General features: G+C 38.6%; 1 long non-coding RNA gene across 1 annotated transcript in view; it reads left to right on the top strand.

Annotated features, from left to right (window-relative positions):
* Nucleotides 1-15,001, top strand: part of LOC143694898 (uncharacterized) — an 85,679-nt gene that overhangs the window by 2,253 nt on the left and 68,425 nt on the right. Inside the window, exons 3-5 of the long non-coding RNA XR_013183696.1 lie at nucleotides 2,003-2,111; nucleotides 2,704-2,881; nucleotides 5,563-5,664. This is a non-coding gene — a long non-coding RNA (uncharacterized LOC143694898). The remainder of the gene's footprint in view (nucleotides 1-2,002; nucleotides 2,112-2,703; nucleotides 2,882-5,562; nucleotides 5,665-15,001) is intronic.

The raw sequence follows: 15,001 nt of genomic DNA on the forward strand, positions 1-15,001 counted from the left end.
AGAACTCCTGCCTTGCTCTGCTGCTTTCTGCCAAACCAGGGCAAGTGTCATGCGAGTGCCCAGCCTCAGAGCACACCATGGCAACGTGTTTGCCACCAAAAAAGCAGGGAAATGAGCAGAGATTGTCACATTTGTGAACACTTTGCCAAAAAGAGGAGGAGAGGAGGGGATGTTGAAAAAATACAGATCTTCACTCTTTTTGTTAGCTTCTGGGCATGTCTGAAGTAATCAGAAGAAAATGAAATTTCAAGTTGGCAGTTTTCCCTTTAAAATGCTCTGTGCATTAGTGCTGAATGTGACTAGCATTACCTTTTTTTTTTTTTTAAGAGAAATATCTATTAATAGATCTCTGTAACAACAATTGCTTACTGGTTTATGCTTATGGCTTATCACAAAACTATTCAGGAGGACCTGTGGTAAAAACTGTGAAGTTTGTATAATTGCAACCTAAGGCAAAGCTTTGCTTCAGGGTCTGCTACACTATCAAACTCTGCAAGAGCTGAAAATAATGATGTAATTCCAATGACTTCTTCTGAGGGACTGTGTGAGCTTATTTGACCCAACAAGGCACTCACTTTGGCAAGCAGAATACTTTGATTCACAGCTCCTTCTGATTAAAACAGAGCTCTCACTGGTCTGTATTGTAATTATCTTTTGATCTTAGTTGTGTATTTTCAGTGGGATGTGATAATTACATTAAAATTAAATATTATACCTCCTTTTTGGTGTGTGTTATCTGCAGTTATATTTGTGCAAGTGTTTCAGTGTAATATCATGGAAAATTACCACAGTGACAGAACTGCAAACATCCCATATTATTACCTTGTGCCATGGGATTTCAAGTAAACTAGAACTCTTTACAGTCTAGGAGAGCTGCCAGTCCCCCTGAAATTACCATTTTAATTGAATTGATCATAAACACTTTGCTCTGGCTGTAATACTAGACTGAGAAGATTAAATCTATTTAGCCATAGTTTGGGGAAAGGGTGACCTTTCAGCCAGTTTTGTTATAATTGAAAGGTTTCTAGTATTTCTGACTGGAGCTTGATGCAGGGAAATGTGAAGTTAAATTGTAATATTAGATATATTACTTTTGTTCAAATATGTAGATGTAGTCAGTAAATATATATTTATCTATTTTTCTCACTTTTATAATTGTTATCTTATTCTGAAATTATTATAATTTATTTTAAATCTACCAATTTGGAATTTTCATTAGGTCTGTTGAGGAAAATCCAAATGGCTGATGCATCCACACACAAAATAAACTTATTTCTAAAGGAATATAGTGCCATGCCTTAAAATAGCAAGTATCTTCTGGCCTCAAAATTTCCAGAGCCAATTCTTTTTTTTCTCTGAATTCTTTTGTCTTAGAATTGCCAGCAGCCCAAACATTGTTAGACCTTTTTGTCCTGCCTCTCCTTTCGCCGTGCTCTTTGCTGCCTGTGGTCTCTGTCAACTCCAGCTCACTGGAGAGCCCAAGCTGCTCCCTTCAATCCAATTAACCCCAGACCATTACAGACATGTTTGGTGTCACACTTGCAACTTTTTATTCTTTCCTTATTTTAATGAGCAACTTGATTCCAGCATCTCCCTAATATTGCTTCTCTCAGATAATTGGTCATTACAATCTGCTTTCAAATCTTTTCCCTTTTGAAGTTTACCAATTGCAGAAAGATAAAGAATTTCTGTACCTTTTACCTGCCATTTTAATAAATTTAATCTAGTAGTCTTTTGCCTGGGTGGAAAGACAGCCAAAATTGAATTGCAGAATGTGGTTCTAATATCTCTTTTCAGCATCCTTCTAGGTACAAACATACTAGAAGCTTAACCAATTGTAAATAGAAAAAAATAATTCTTTGCTACCTCAACAGCTTTCTTAGGTGGCTTGATTTTGCAGGTATGCCTGCACACAGAAGATGCAGTGATTTGACTGTTCCACACTAGTTTTGTCATTGCTCCTTTAAATGGAAATCTTGTACTGTGTGCCTTTCTTTTTCAGGTGAAAAGATTTGTGACAGAAAATACAGCTCTTCAAAGATTTCTAGTATTGACAGAGGTGTTTGAGAGGAATAAAGCATGCACAAATTATCTGGCTTCTTCAAATTCAGGTACTGTGCTCCCCTTTCTAAATTTCCTTTCTTTCTTTCGAAACACGACGCAAGTCAGCAATTCTTCATTGGCATTGAAGCTCAGACCATAACTTGGACTGTGTGGGCATCATAATTGTGATTGATCTTGTGCTGCAGCCAGCTCTCCACTCAGACTGGAATTCAGACACATAAAGAGTAAATACAACCCTCTTTACTCAACAGAACCTAGTGCAGAGATCTGGGAAGGAGAGGAGAGAATCAGAAATGCTGATCTCATTACTCCTCAGATGTTTCTTCTGCTCTTCTGCATTACCTGCAAGAGTTTTCAGGACTGTGTGGTGACTTTATGGTTGCATGTGAGGGAAATTCTCCTTCTGGGGAACAATCCTGAGTGCACAGCTGTCAAAATGGATTGCCATCAAGGCTTTGAAAAGTAATTAAATATTATTTAATGGAATGAACAGAGTGGAGCAGAGAGGGTTAAATGTATCTTCCAAAAAGTTATACAATATCTGAAAAAAAAATATTGGGTGAGTTCCCTCTGACTGCTAATTGCATACAGTATTAAGACATCATTTTCTTTCCTTTCTCATTTGCTCTATGCTTCAAGGTAAAAGATGGAACATGGGATTATGACAAGTTCTCCTCTGGGATCTGTGTAGTGGGGCTTGTCTTTGATCTTCCTTTTCTTCTGCCCTTGGAGACCAAATGGATTTTTGCACATGGCAAATGCACAGAACTGTGGGGCTCAGAGCTGCTGTGCTGATCAGAGAGAATTTCCCTGAAAGGTCTGTGCTCTGCATTATTGAAACATTACAAAAGTATAGTGCAAGTTGTTTGGAGCTTGAATAGGACCTGGCTTTGTATCCTGCCCTGGAAGCTGTGGTCTGGTTTGGGATGAAGGATCAGATGGTCCCAAGTTTGGATGTGACTTGGGCCGAGTCATGAGATAGATTTTTTTTTCCCCCTTTTTATTTTGTATTTGCTGCCATGAAGTGGTGGCTAATATGGGAGTTCCCTGTAATTTTTGTGAGCTGTGCTCTCCTGATAACAGTTATAATGTATGCTAAGGATTAAGGCTATAGTGGGCATATATTTCAAATAGATTTTATACTAGAGAAGCCAATCCTGTCAATCAAGTAGTTGATAGAATAAACTGGATATTGAGAACCTCAGCTTAAAGATATGGGGGCTCCCTAGAGCTAAGTCTGTACCAGGCTGTGCTGGGTCAAAAGCACAAGACAGCAGCACTGAGCTGTGTGCAGTGGAGATAAAATGAAAATAGAGCTCTTCTGCAGCACCATTGGCTCACTGACACTGCTGTGTGCTGGGTGCCTTGGAGCTGCCAAATCTAGCATAGGTTGTTCAAGGTATGTCAGCACCCTTGGAGAGCTCTGCCATCATGGGAGAGCTTGGAGGGTGGTGCTGAGTGAAATACAGGAACAGGAAATGTGGGAGGGAACTGGAGATGGACATGGTCCATTGTGGTCATCAACAATATAGGGCTTGTTCCACCACAAAGTGACCTGAAGGTGTACTCACTGTTTATCTTAAAGGCTTCTTGCACAATTGATTGAGTAAGGGTATATTTGGGAAAAACAGGACTTCACTTTCAGTTGAAAACTTGTTCTGTGGGATTTTCTTCATTTCCCTGCTACTTCCTTTTTTTTCCTTTTTTTTAACTTGGGTAAAGGAAGGAAAAATGACCAAAGGTTTTTATTAGATTTTCATTAAATGTATTACATCTAAGGAAGGAGACCTCGTATTCACTGAAACTTGTGGTGCTATCATGGTGCAAATAAACCCTGCAGTATAATTTGTAACAACCAACAAATAGATAGTACTTTAAGTTTTTTCAGTTTGCTTCTGAAGAAGGCCCAATAATTGAACAGGATTTGTTGTAGAGAAAGCAACTACTGATGCCTCTTCTGGTCGATTTCTTTTTCATTTTCCATTTTTTTCTCTCCACAGTTTACTTATTTTTTACCCTTCTGTTGCCTTCATTTGGAGGCTAGGAGTGGTAGTGTGTTTTTCCAAGAGAAATGGCTTTTACAATCATGAATATCAGTTTTCAATACAGTTCAGATAGGCCCTCAAATGTAAACATTTTTTTCTTATGAGAGAGTGGAAAAAGCAAGTTGTTTAAAATAGCCTGTATTTTGTTTAAAAAATGGATATGAACACATGAACTATTCTGCCTTTCCTCCCAAACCCCTGATATGGATATATTAAAAAACCTCTTAGGCCAAACAGGTTCATGGGGATACATTTGCTTTTCAGTGCACATATCACTCCCTGATCCAATTATTACTGCATTTTTCAGAGGAAGAATTAATTAGCAGTTTGTCACTGTCCTTCTGACTCCTGGAGTTCCAGTAATGACTTGATTTTTATAGAACTGAGTTTATTACATGCAATAGACAAGTCTGGACAAAACAACTTATTTGGTGCAGCTTCTGAAATCTTACTGCTATTATCAGCATCCTCACTGTGACTGCAGAGCTGACAGATTTTAGGACTTAGAACAGGATGCAGAATTCACGTTATACCTTATTATTTGGGAAAAGGTCTTACATTTTTCTCCCACCTTCATCAATTATCATACTACCAAAAAGTATGATGGACATATTTCTGGTTAAGGAAAAATTAGCAAGCAGAAGTCCACACTTGAAGGAGAGGTAGTGTTAAAATTTAATTTTCAAATCTGACAGCTTAGTTCTGCAGGGGAGCATTCAGCTTTTCATATGTTAAGAGAAATACCACGAGGATATTTTTCTCTGTAGTTGCACAATAGCTTCATGTATGGGTTTAGTAGTGCTTTCTCTAGTTAAATGGAGATTTTTCTCCTTTTCAGTATGTATCAGTATCTGATATTTTCCCTGAGGTCAAAAACAGTACGGTGTGCCCAGTACTTCTATTTTCCAGTCTTATTGCTGCCTCGCAGCAAAGCTAAAAGTTCCACATGTGCAGACTTCTGCCCTCTTCCAAGCATCTTCACCTTTGAAGAGGTTCACAACTCTTCAAAATATTACATTTCCCAGGACATGAGGACTTTTGGAAGGCCCATGACGTGAGGCATCAATAGCTACTTGTCTTACCCTGCATATTGCAGCTGTGTGGATGCAGTGGAGGCAGATTTCATCTGAGGTGTAGCAGTGAGTAACCTCTGAGCAGGAGAAATTCAGAGCAGAAGACCAGCTAGTCTCAAGCAAGAAGCAAATGTTCTTCACCAACCTCCCATCTTTGGGGGTTCCCTGTTCAAATTCCTCCCACCACATCTTTCTAGGCATCTAATATCATCAAACACCTTTGGGAACTGAATACCTTTGATGTTCAGATGGGAATGGAATCCTTTGTAGAAATGATACATAGAGAATAATTTATACAAGACCTTTTACTTTCCTGTTTTTGTGACTATGACCTTGTTTTTCTAGGTATTCAGTCATAATTAAGAGTTTTCTCTTTCCAGATTGTCTATGGTTATTTGCAAAGTGTTGAAGTTTGGTAAATTGTGTGTAAATATTTCCAAAAGACAAAAGTACGACAGCATGAGAATGATTTTGCCACAAAGGTAAGAACTGTTTCTCACACATCTATTTGCAACTTCTAGAAAGTATCATTTTAAAAACAAGGAATTCCTTAGAAAACCTTGTGGGAAATTACTCTGATTAGTCATCTTAATATCAGACATAGGCTGCTTTGGACATTTTATACAAGAGATTCAGATCCCATTCTACTGCCTATTAAAAAATGCATCCACATTGGCTGAGTTTTCTAATGCAACTTCCTGAATGGGCATTGTGCTTAAAAGACCTTTTTCCAAAGAATTTGGAGGAACTTGTGCTTCTTTGAGGAGTCTTTGTTCTGCTTTTTTCTATGCTGAGCTCTGACACTGATCCACTGTCCCAGAACTGGACATTTATTTCCAAGAATTCTCTTTAGTCTTTGGTATGTGCTGCATAAAACTGTTGCAAAATGTTTGCCACCCCACAAAACATCCAGACAAATTCAGTGCATGCAAATAAATGCAAGAAATTGCAAGAAAATTAAAATAATAACCACTTTAACTTTGGCTAAATCTTTAGAGTCTAGATACAGTATTTTGTTAAGTGCTTATGTGAAGTAGTAATTTTATTGCTTCATGCAATAATCTAGGACAACAATATGTTATTTTAGTCAGTTGCTGGGTGAAAAATAGCAATACACAAATTCTGACAACTATACATTATTCCTTCATCATTTTATTAATTGTATTCATCAACAGAAGTTATGTGTGAGTTCATCTCCTGATACAATTAGCAGCATGAATTTAGAATAGTAAATAGATCTGTGGGTTACAAATTGATTCAATATGGTATATCTAAGAGAACTCACTCTGTTATGCCTCATTTAATGCAATATGTTGTGTACTTTCTGTTCATCACGAGCACAGAGTTCACTTACCTGGCACATTTCATTTTCACGTCACCTTGGCAGAGCATGGCTGTGTTTCAACTAAAGCAGGACAACAGATGGTTGTGGAGGTGTGGGATTGCAATTTTCTCCATGGTAATACTCAGAACTTTTACTGCCCTAGTGCTTTCTCAGTGCTAAATATAGTGACACTCACTTGTGATTTAGTCACTTGAAGGTAAGCATGTGGGTTTTTCCTATGCTGCACTGCATCTCAAATCTCACTGTATCTCAGGATCTGCTGCTGCTGATCCAGAAGGGCAGAGGTCTGCCTGCAGACATCACTGCTGGCTATGTGCAGGTGTCTCAGGTGCTCCACAGCTCCTAAAATCACCCTGGACCCCTACCTTCAGACAACTTAGATCCTGTCCTGGAAACACACACACACATATGCACATAGGATCTTGCTCTCACACCCTGGAGGTTTGAGTCCACACAGTTAATCTTGGAAAGTGCAGATCCAAATATTTTATTATGATTTACTCATGTCTGGAATTTATTAACTATTTTTATTAGAATTATTAATTGTTAGAAATCCCCTTTATTGCATAAAAATTTTACATTGGTTTTTAGTTTCTTGACACCAGTATGCTGCTCTTATGCATGAGAGCTTTGCATACAACAACTCCTGGGGAAGGATAAAGGAAATCTTAAAATCTCTTTTTGCTTTTGCCTTAACAAGATTGTCAGAAATTCCTTGCACTATAAAATCTACTTGTACATGTCCTGACTCCTTTTAGGGATTGTTTTTTTCAGCATCTTGTCCTGAAACTAACTTTCCAGCTCAACTACCTTAAGCTAAATTATTTTGGAGATGCTGATAAAATATAGAGAAGGGATATCCTCAAACTCACAGTTAGGAAATTAGGTATCCTTCATGTTTTGTTTCTATGACACTGTTACAATTCTCTAGGATTCTTTGGGCCCTGGCCTGTCAGAGTATTGCTGCTTTAATAGTTGGCTTGAACTCAAAGCCTTTCCACCACCCAAGCATGGTGGGGCAAATACTACTTTTAGTCTTTACAGTAGTAACCAGTTTTCACTCATTTTCTCACTGGATTTTTTACTCCAGTGGTGGCAATATTCCCAATAATTTTAATTAAAAATATAGGTAGGGCTACTTTTCTCTGTGCTCTGATTTCTAATTCTTGCAGAATAATTTCTGTTTTCTGGCTTTTTTTTTTTTTTTTTTTTTTTTTTTTTTTTTTTTTTTTTTTTTTTTTTACTGAGGAATGCAGAGGTGGATTAAGAGCTCTGTGAGAATGTGCTGCCATATATATACAATGTTGTGTAATGTGCTTTGGACAGAAGCCTTTGCAAATTCATTCTTTATTCTTAAAGCAGGTATTAATGCATATTTTGTATGTGTTTGTGAGGCAAACCTACAGACAGCTTGTCAGTGCCAAACAAACAGTGGGAAAGGACTCTTGTACTGTCTCTCTTGTAGAGACAGTGACTGATACAAATATCAACTCCCACTGATGACACTTCCCCATCTCCAGTGATGCTCATCCTTAGAGCTTGCTTTTCCCTACCTCCTGCTTTTACTTATCTTGGCTTTTATGCTTGACAGGAATTTACATTTTCCATACATTCACTCCTCATTTATTCTCATCTTTTACAGGAATGTTTAGGTTTGGGGTTTTTGTCAGGGAGAGCTTGGCTAACTGAACTTTTTGGTTTTGAAATAAAAAATAGCTCACTAGGATGATCAGATGTATGTAACTTTAAATGTTTTGAGACTGGGAAGGCTGACATGAAAAAATGTAAACTTTCCTGATGATAACTTGAAGTCATTCAGTGGTGGCTACCTAATCATTTTTTTGAGTGGTGTTAGAGTGAAAACAAATTATCATAGCTGTGGAGGACAGATAGCAGTAACAGTGACTCTTGTTTACATGTTGGAATCTGGCATTCCACACATCGAGTTATATCTAACCCCCTTCAGCACCTGTCAAAAGTAATATTCATCACTCTTCCATAAAGGCCTAAAGCGACTTAATCAGCTGAAGTTTCTCTCAGTTTTAGCTGCCTGCTCCTGTTTTAGGCAAGGAGAGCCTGTCTGGCTGCACAGAGGCATTGTATGTCTTCATTAAATAGATCCACAACCTCTCTGTTCACTGCCTTTCCTTTTCCATCCCATCATCTTCCTGCTCCCTCCTGACTCTCGATAAATAAAACAAGCTCAGACCAGACAAAGCTGATAAGCTGCAGCCAGCAGAGAGGGATGGAAGCTGTCTTTGGAGTCATGAACTGGGCTTCCCAGTGATGTGACAGCACTGAAGGCAGTCAGGCAGAGGAAGAGATCAAATAGTGAGCTTTTGAGTCCTCTTGCTTCCCAAATGCACAAAACAAAACTGCTGGTGTGTTACCTGGAGTAAAAGACAAGTCAAAGATAAAGACATAAAGTGAGTAATAAGGAGAGGAGGGATTGATGGACACTGCAGTAGCTCATCTTACATGTATATTTAATGCTGCTGGAAAGTGTGGATGGGAACTAATGAATTGCAGGCGTGTGTGTGCTGTGTGCCCAGTAAAAGGAACTGCTTAAATTATGCAGGACATGTCATCCTGTTGCCAAATATTTAACACCATTCCTACACAAAAGAGACAGCTCAGGGGATCCTTATTTAAACATCAGTAATCAAATCCTTCTCTTATCATGGCAAACGCTTTTGCATAATTTGTGCCTGCCACATCTAGAACTCACACACAAACCAATTCACAAAGGGGTGGCCTGGTGTTGCTTGACAAAACTTACTGCTTCAGTGACAATTTGTGCTGCTCCATAACTGTGTAAGTGAGTAAAAATAAACCTGTCTGGATCCCCATTTGCTGATTATAATTGTTGTCTGTGTCTGCATATTTTACAGTGACTTATGATCATTTCCTGTCCTGGGATTGAGAAAGAATGTCTTCACCTCAAAAAATTGCCCATTCTGACTCAAAAAGAAAAATGTTGGAAATGCAAATATTTTCCACAAGTGAAAGTCACCCCGAGCTCTCCATATCTCTTCTGAAAGTAATGCTTTCAGCAGAAACTGGCTGATCTGCCTAATGGGTACAAATTGTTCCTGCCTGAAATGAATTTTATTTAAAATTCAGTATCTTTCAAAATTTATGGTTACCAGTCTGTGGGGGTTTCTTTGCTTCTGTAAAATGCACAGAGAGAACTAACCCAGTGCAACATGTCCTCATAAGAGTTATTACATTACTTTATCATGGATTCATGGAATAGTTTGGGTCGAAAGGGGCCTTAAAGATCATGTAGTTCCAACACCCTGCCATGGGCAGGGATAACTTCCTCTATTCCAGGTTGCTCCAAGCTCAGCCCAACCTGGCTTTGGACACATCCAGGGATGGGGTAGCCACAGCCTCTCTGGGCACCCTGTGTCTCAACACAGAGTAAAATATTTTTTCCTCATATCCCATCTCACCCTGCCCTCTGTCAGTTTAAAGCTACTCCTCTTGTCCCATCATTCCATACCCTTGTCCAAAGTTCCTCTCCAGGTCTCTTGGTCCCCTTTAAGTACTGGAAGGTGATAAAAACTCTCCCCAGAGCCTTCTCTTCTCCAGGCTGAGCAGCCCCAATTCTCCCAACCTGTCTCCATGGCTGAGGTGCTCCAGCCCTCTGAGCAGCTCCATGGCCTCCTCTGGACTCCTCAAGGACTGATGGGTCCTTGTCCTTCTTATGTTGGGGATCCCAGAAATGAACTCCAGGTGGGGCCTATCAAGAGCAAAGTAGAGAGGGAGAATCACTTTCCTCAACCTGCTTGTCATGTTTCTTATGGTGCATCCCAGGACAGGGTTGTGAACACACATTCCTGGGTCATGTTGAGCTTCTTGTCAATCAACACCCCCAAATTCTCTCCTCTGGACTGCTCTCAGTCATTCTCCACCCAGCCTGTGCTTGTGTTTATCAGTTCTTAGTTCTCTCTTATCTTGCTCCCATTTTGATTTCCTAAGAGGTTGTAATGTGCTGACCCCTCTGTGTTTTGCCCAACTGAGTGCATTTGGGTGCTGATAACTTAATAAGCATGGGAAAAGAAAAAAAAAAAAAAAAAGGAAGAACAGCAGTGAAAACCTCAGGCAGCCAGTATCTTTGATAGTAGCAGATGAAGTTTCAGTGGGAATTACAAATGAGGAGATAGAGCAGAATTTGTAATAAAGAAGCATGAGGCCATGCAAGTAACTGAACTTCCACCTATATATTTCAAACTTATTTCCTCAGTGCTTGAAATTCCATAATGTTAATGCTGACCTTTAGTATGCAGGAACATTAGGGAAAGGAAGATGTGTCTTGCTATATTGTGAAAGCACAAAATTTAAAAAAGATTTTGAGAGCATGATTAGGAACTAATTAGTATCCTCCATAAAGTCTACTGTGTGTTTGATATATGAGTTATAAGATTGGATTCCAAATTAAACCACTACAAAATTTTAATGTGCTGTTATACCATTTTGTTAAAGCCTGGAATAGAAATAACTGAGATTACAATGTGAATTTATAGGTAAAGAGTCTTGGAGTAGTTTCATGTGTCTTGAAGATTTTTATGCTTATAATTTCTGGAGAGGAAATATGTACCATAGACAAAAAAAGCAACCCAAAGTCCAGAAACATTACTGGAGGCAAATCTGCCTCTGAAGTAGTAAAATCCAAATTCTCACATCTGATTGTTTTAGTAGAGAGTTTCTGGTTACTCAAAAGCACTTCATGTTGGTTGCTGATACAGAGCAGTAGAGAGAGCACATTGCTATGTATCTTACTGAGCATTAGACAATGCTTAGAGAATATATGCTATTAAGATAAATACATAAATATAGAGAAGTCTTCTCCCAGGATGTAACCTTCTGGCTTCTGCCCATTCTGCTTTAAGGATTGCCTGAGCCAATGGCAGCACCAGCAACTTGATAAATCTGATTGTCTTCCATTAATCGGAATAATTTTTTTTGTTCTTTTCAAGATTTTCCCCTCTAGCCATTCATAACACCCTGGCATTTTAAAATTTAAAAGTTATACCAATTTTCTTTTCTATTTTGAACTTCAGGCTTCATGTCACTTTACTTTCTTAACTCAGTATTCCTGCCCTTGTCTAGATACCTCACTTGTTTTTTTTTCTGGAGGGCATATATATGTGTGTATGTACATATATATATATCTATATATATAAATGAAATGCTCTTTTTCAGCTTTGAAACAATTGGCTTTGGGTCAGTGAGTAGACCTCTTCTCTCCTTTTCTGTCACTTCTCCCATCTTCTCCTTCCCACACTGTGCCTGACATATTACCCCTTCTTGTCTGATTTCTGCACCTCATTCTTCATAGCTGTTTTTCCTTCCTCTCATAATTTTCCACTTTTTGCTTTGGTCTTTTATTTTCTTCCTTTTCATTCTGTTCATTTTGACAACTGTACTCTTGCCTTACCATAATTCCTCACTGAGTTCATTTCATGTTTGATAAAGAAAAATCAAGCTTGTTAAGTCTCATTTGCCAATACATTGCCTCTAATTTGCTTCAAAAGCAGTGACTGCAGCTGTTTCCTCCAGAACCTTCCTCTTTTATCCACCTCCTTTGCCATTCTTCCAGCCCTGCATGTTAAGGCTGGTGTTTGCACAAAACCCTAGTGAATGAGGATGTTTGGCACCTTGACTCTTGGTGCCTTGGTGCCGAAGAACCAAAAAATCAATTCACTGAAGTTCCAGCTGTGTGCAGATCTGAAAAACTGTGGTTTGAGGAGTAGCCTTTCCTGCCATTACACAGCTCAGTTTTCCTTGATGTTTATCCAAATTCTAGCTGTAAGGCACCATCTATGGCAAAGCTGCATGGAAAGCAAGCCAGGTAGATGAGAGGAGATGTCTGAGATCCAGCAGAAGGGCTTTGAAACCAAGAAATGTGCTTTTCCAAGCATTCCAAGCATTTTCTTGTCCTGCATTCAGTCAAAAATTTGATCCAGTCAAACAGGACTAATTTGGATCTGCAGCTTCCAATGACAATACAGCACCAGTGGCTGTTCTCCAGTGCAAAAACAGAGATAAATCTCCCAGTGATTTGCACATTATTTCTTAATCTAACCTGAAGTACAACCAGTGATCTCTGGAATACTTTATCATTCTTTCTTCAGGGACAGAAAGTATTACAGGATGAAGCCTGAGCTCCAACTGTGCAATAAAATAGCTTTGACTTACTGGTAATGAAGGCAGAATTAAGTCCATTCTATCTAGTGGGTGTGAAATTAAGTCATTTGGTGTGACACTATTGCATTTTCTAGAGAGCATAACAAAAGGCCTTGTTGAGATGGACTATGAAGATACAAATGATCAATAGATGGTTTCTTGAAACCAAATAAACTGGATTTCTGTGTGAGCAATGAGCAGCACATCACAATAGCAACTGAAGTATAGCTTTTATTGGTCCTTGGCTTGAAACTAAACTGTTAATTAATATAATGTGGTGTTAAGAGGTTTGCAGAGTAGAGGTGAACAGAGAATTCTCATTTTAATCACCACATATTTTCCTTCTGCTCTTACCTTTAAGAGTGAACCTTAAATACTTCCTAGCACCTCTCCTTTCTTTTCTTTTTGTTTAAATATTTCTATGTGGAATTAGATAAAATAATTTCAGCAGCTCTACATTGGCTACTTCATTTACATGCCAAGTGAATCAGGGTGAGATTGAACTCACCTGAAACTAAAGCCAGATTGTAACAAATCTCTGCTTTTAGAATGAGGTCAAGCTATACTGAGATATGAATTTAAGGATGTTTCCACTCTATTTTCCCCCTAAAATATTGCATTTTTCTATGTCTATACCTTGCTTCAGTGGCAAAAACCATGTAAGAACAAGCAGCATATTGTCTTCATACCAGTTTTTCTTGTAAACTCAGGAAAAAGTGATGTCAAATAGGAGGAAAATCTATGAGAGAGCCTTGACCAGAGTGTAAAATTAACCCATACATAAACACAAAGCTCTGGGAATGAGCTGCTGATGTTGTCTGGGTTGCCTAACTACAAGCTGATATTCCTATCAGAAGGGGAGCAGATAAAGTATTTATATTTGCAGAACTCTTGCCAAACAGAGCTTTACTCAAATGCTATAAGAACTTCCTCTCTGTTATCAGCTCTCCATGTGATACAATTATGCAGCTGGCTTTCAGAATGATTATGTGTGTGTTCAAATCTGTGTTATTTTCATTTATCTCCCAAATTCCTTCTGAGTTCTAAGTTTTTGATTTACAGTGAGGTAATTTTCAAGCTTTCCCTCTCCTTTGCAGAATATAGAAATACTTTTTTCTCTAATGGAATTTGAGATTCTCTATTGTGAATCTACTCAGTAGATAAACCCTTAAAAGAAATAGTAGTATTAATAAGCTGATGATTAAGATTTCAGCTCTTTGCAGCTTTTCTTACCCCACAAAATCAACTCCTTTTTAGCTTCAGGTGAGGATCAGTTCACACGGGATTTGCATGCAAGGTAAATTTGGGATTTTCTCCTCACATACCCTGTGGAGGAATGAAATACTTGTGTGGGAAAACACCCAAAACAAATATATGTTCCTGGAAAGACTTCTTTCCTGTATTCTCTTTCTCCTGCCATCAGACAGTGCCATAATCAATTATGAGAAATACGAATAACCTCAGGAGTGGAGTGCATGGCTAACTGAAATGGGAGACTTGTGGGTGGTCTTCCTTCTGTCCTTAGCTGGGTTCTCTGGTGAGGCACACACACACTCTGGATCTTCACCTGCCTGTGCTTTCAGTGCTGGGGGCTGTGGGTTTAACCACAGATGCTCATCTGCCACAGACCAGCAGCAGCTCCCCTTAAAACGTAATTTGAAAAATCCACACAATGGATTTGCAAAATAGGAGGGGATAGGAAATTCCATCATTTTTCTCAAAATTCCATATTTCTTCATGTCTGAGAAGTGCTCTGCTGTCCTCCCAAATGCTGTAGTGTTTTCAAACAAGACATTAGTACTTGCTGAAATAGAGCAGTCTTCTATGTAAGTGCAGGGAAATCACCTGCACTTGAAGAGAAGCTGTAAGCCATTAGAGCAAGTAAGATTGGTCATCACTGTGTCCAACAACCCTGTTTGAAGAAAAAATATAAAATTTGCATGTGGATTGGTATCTGTGGGATATTTTTGTTGTGTTCTAACAGTCAGTCATGACTCAAATAATTTTCTGCACAGGTATTTCTACCATTTGGACCAATAAGTATCTATTCCTCAGCCTGTCATACTTAGTTTTGAAATTATATATTATTGCTGACATGCCTGGGAGTATGAGCAGCAGAAGTATTACATTCTATTTAATTATGTGCATACATACATATTGCACATTTCACCCCAAACCTGGGCATGTATCAGCCATCAGGAAAGGCAAGAAAATTTGTTTATCAAAGACAGCACTGAGGCAAAAGTGCCTGTTAAATTCAATGAGTCACTGACTTTAAAGAG

The sequence above is a fragment of the Agelaius phoeniceus genome, chromosome 10 (assembly GCF_051311805.1).
Source record: "Agelaius phoeniceus isolate bAgePho1 chromosome 10, bAgePho1.hap1, whole genome shotgun sequence".
Taxonomy (NCBI): domain Eukaryota; kingdom Metazoa; phylum Chordata; class Aves; order Passeriformes; family Icteridae; genus Agelaius; species Agelaius phoeniceus.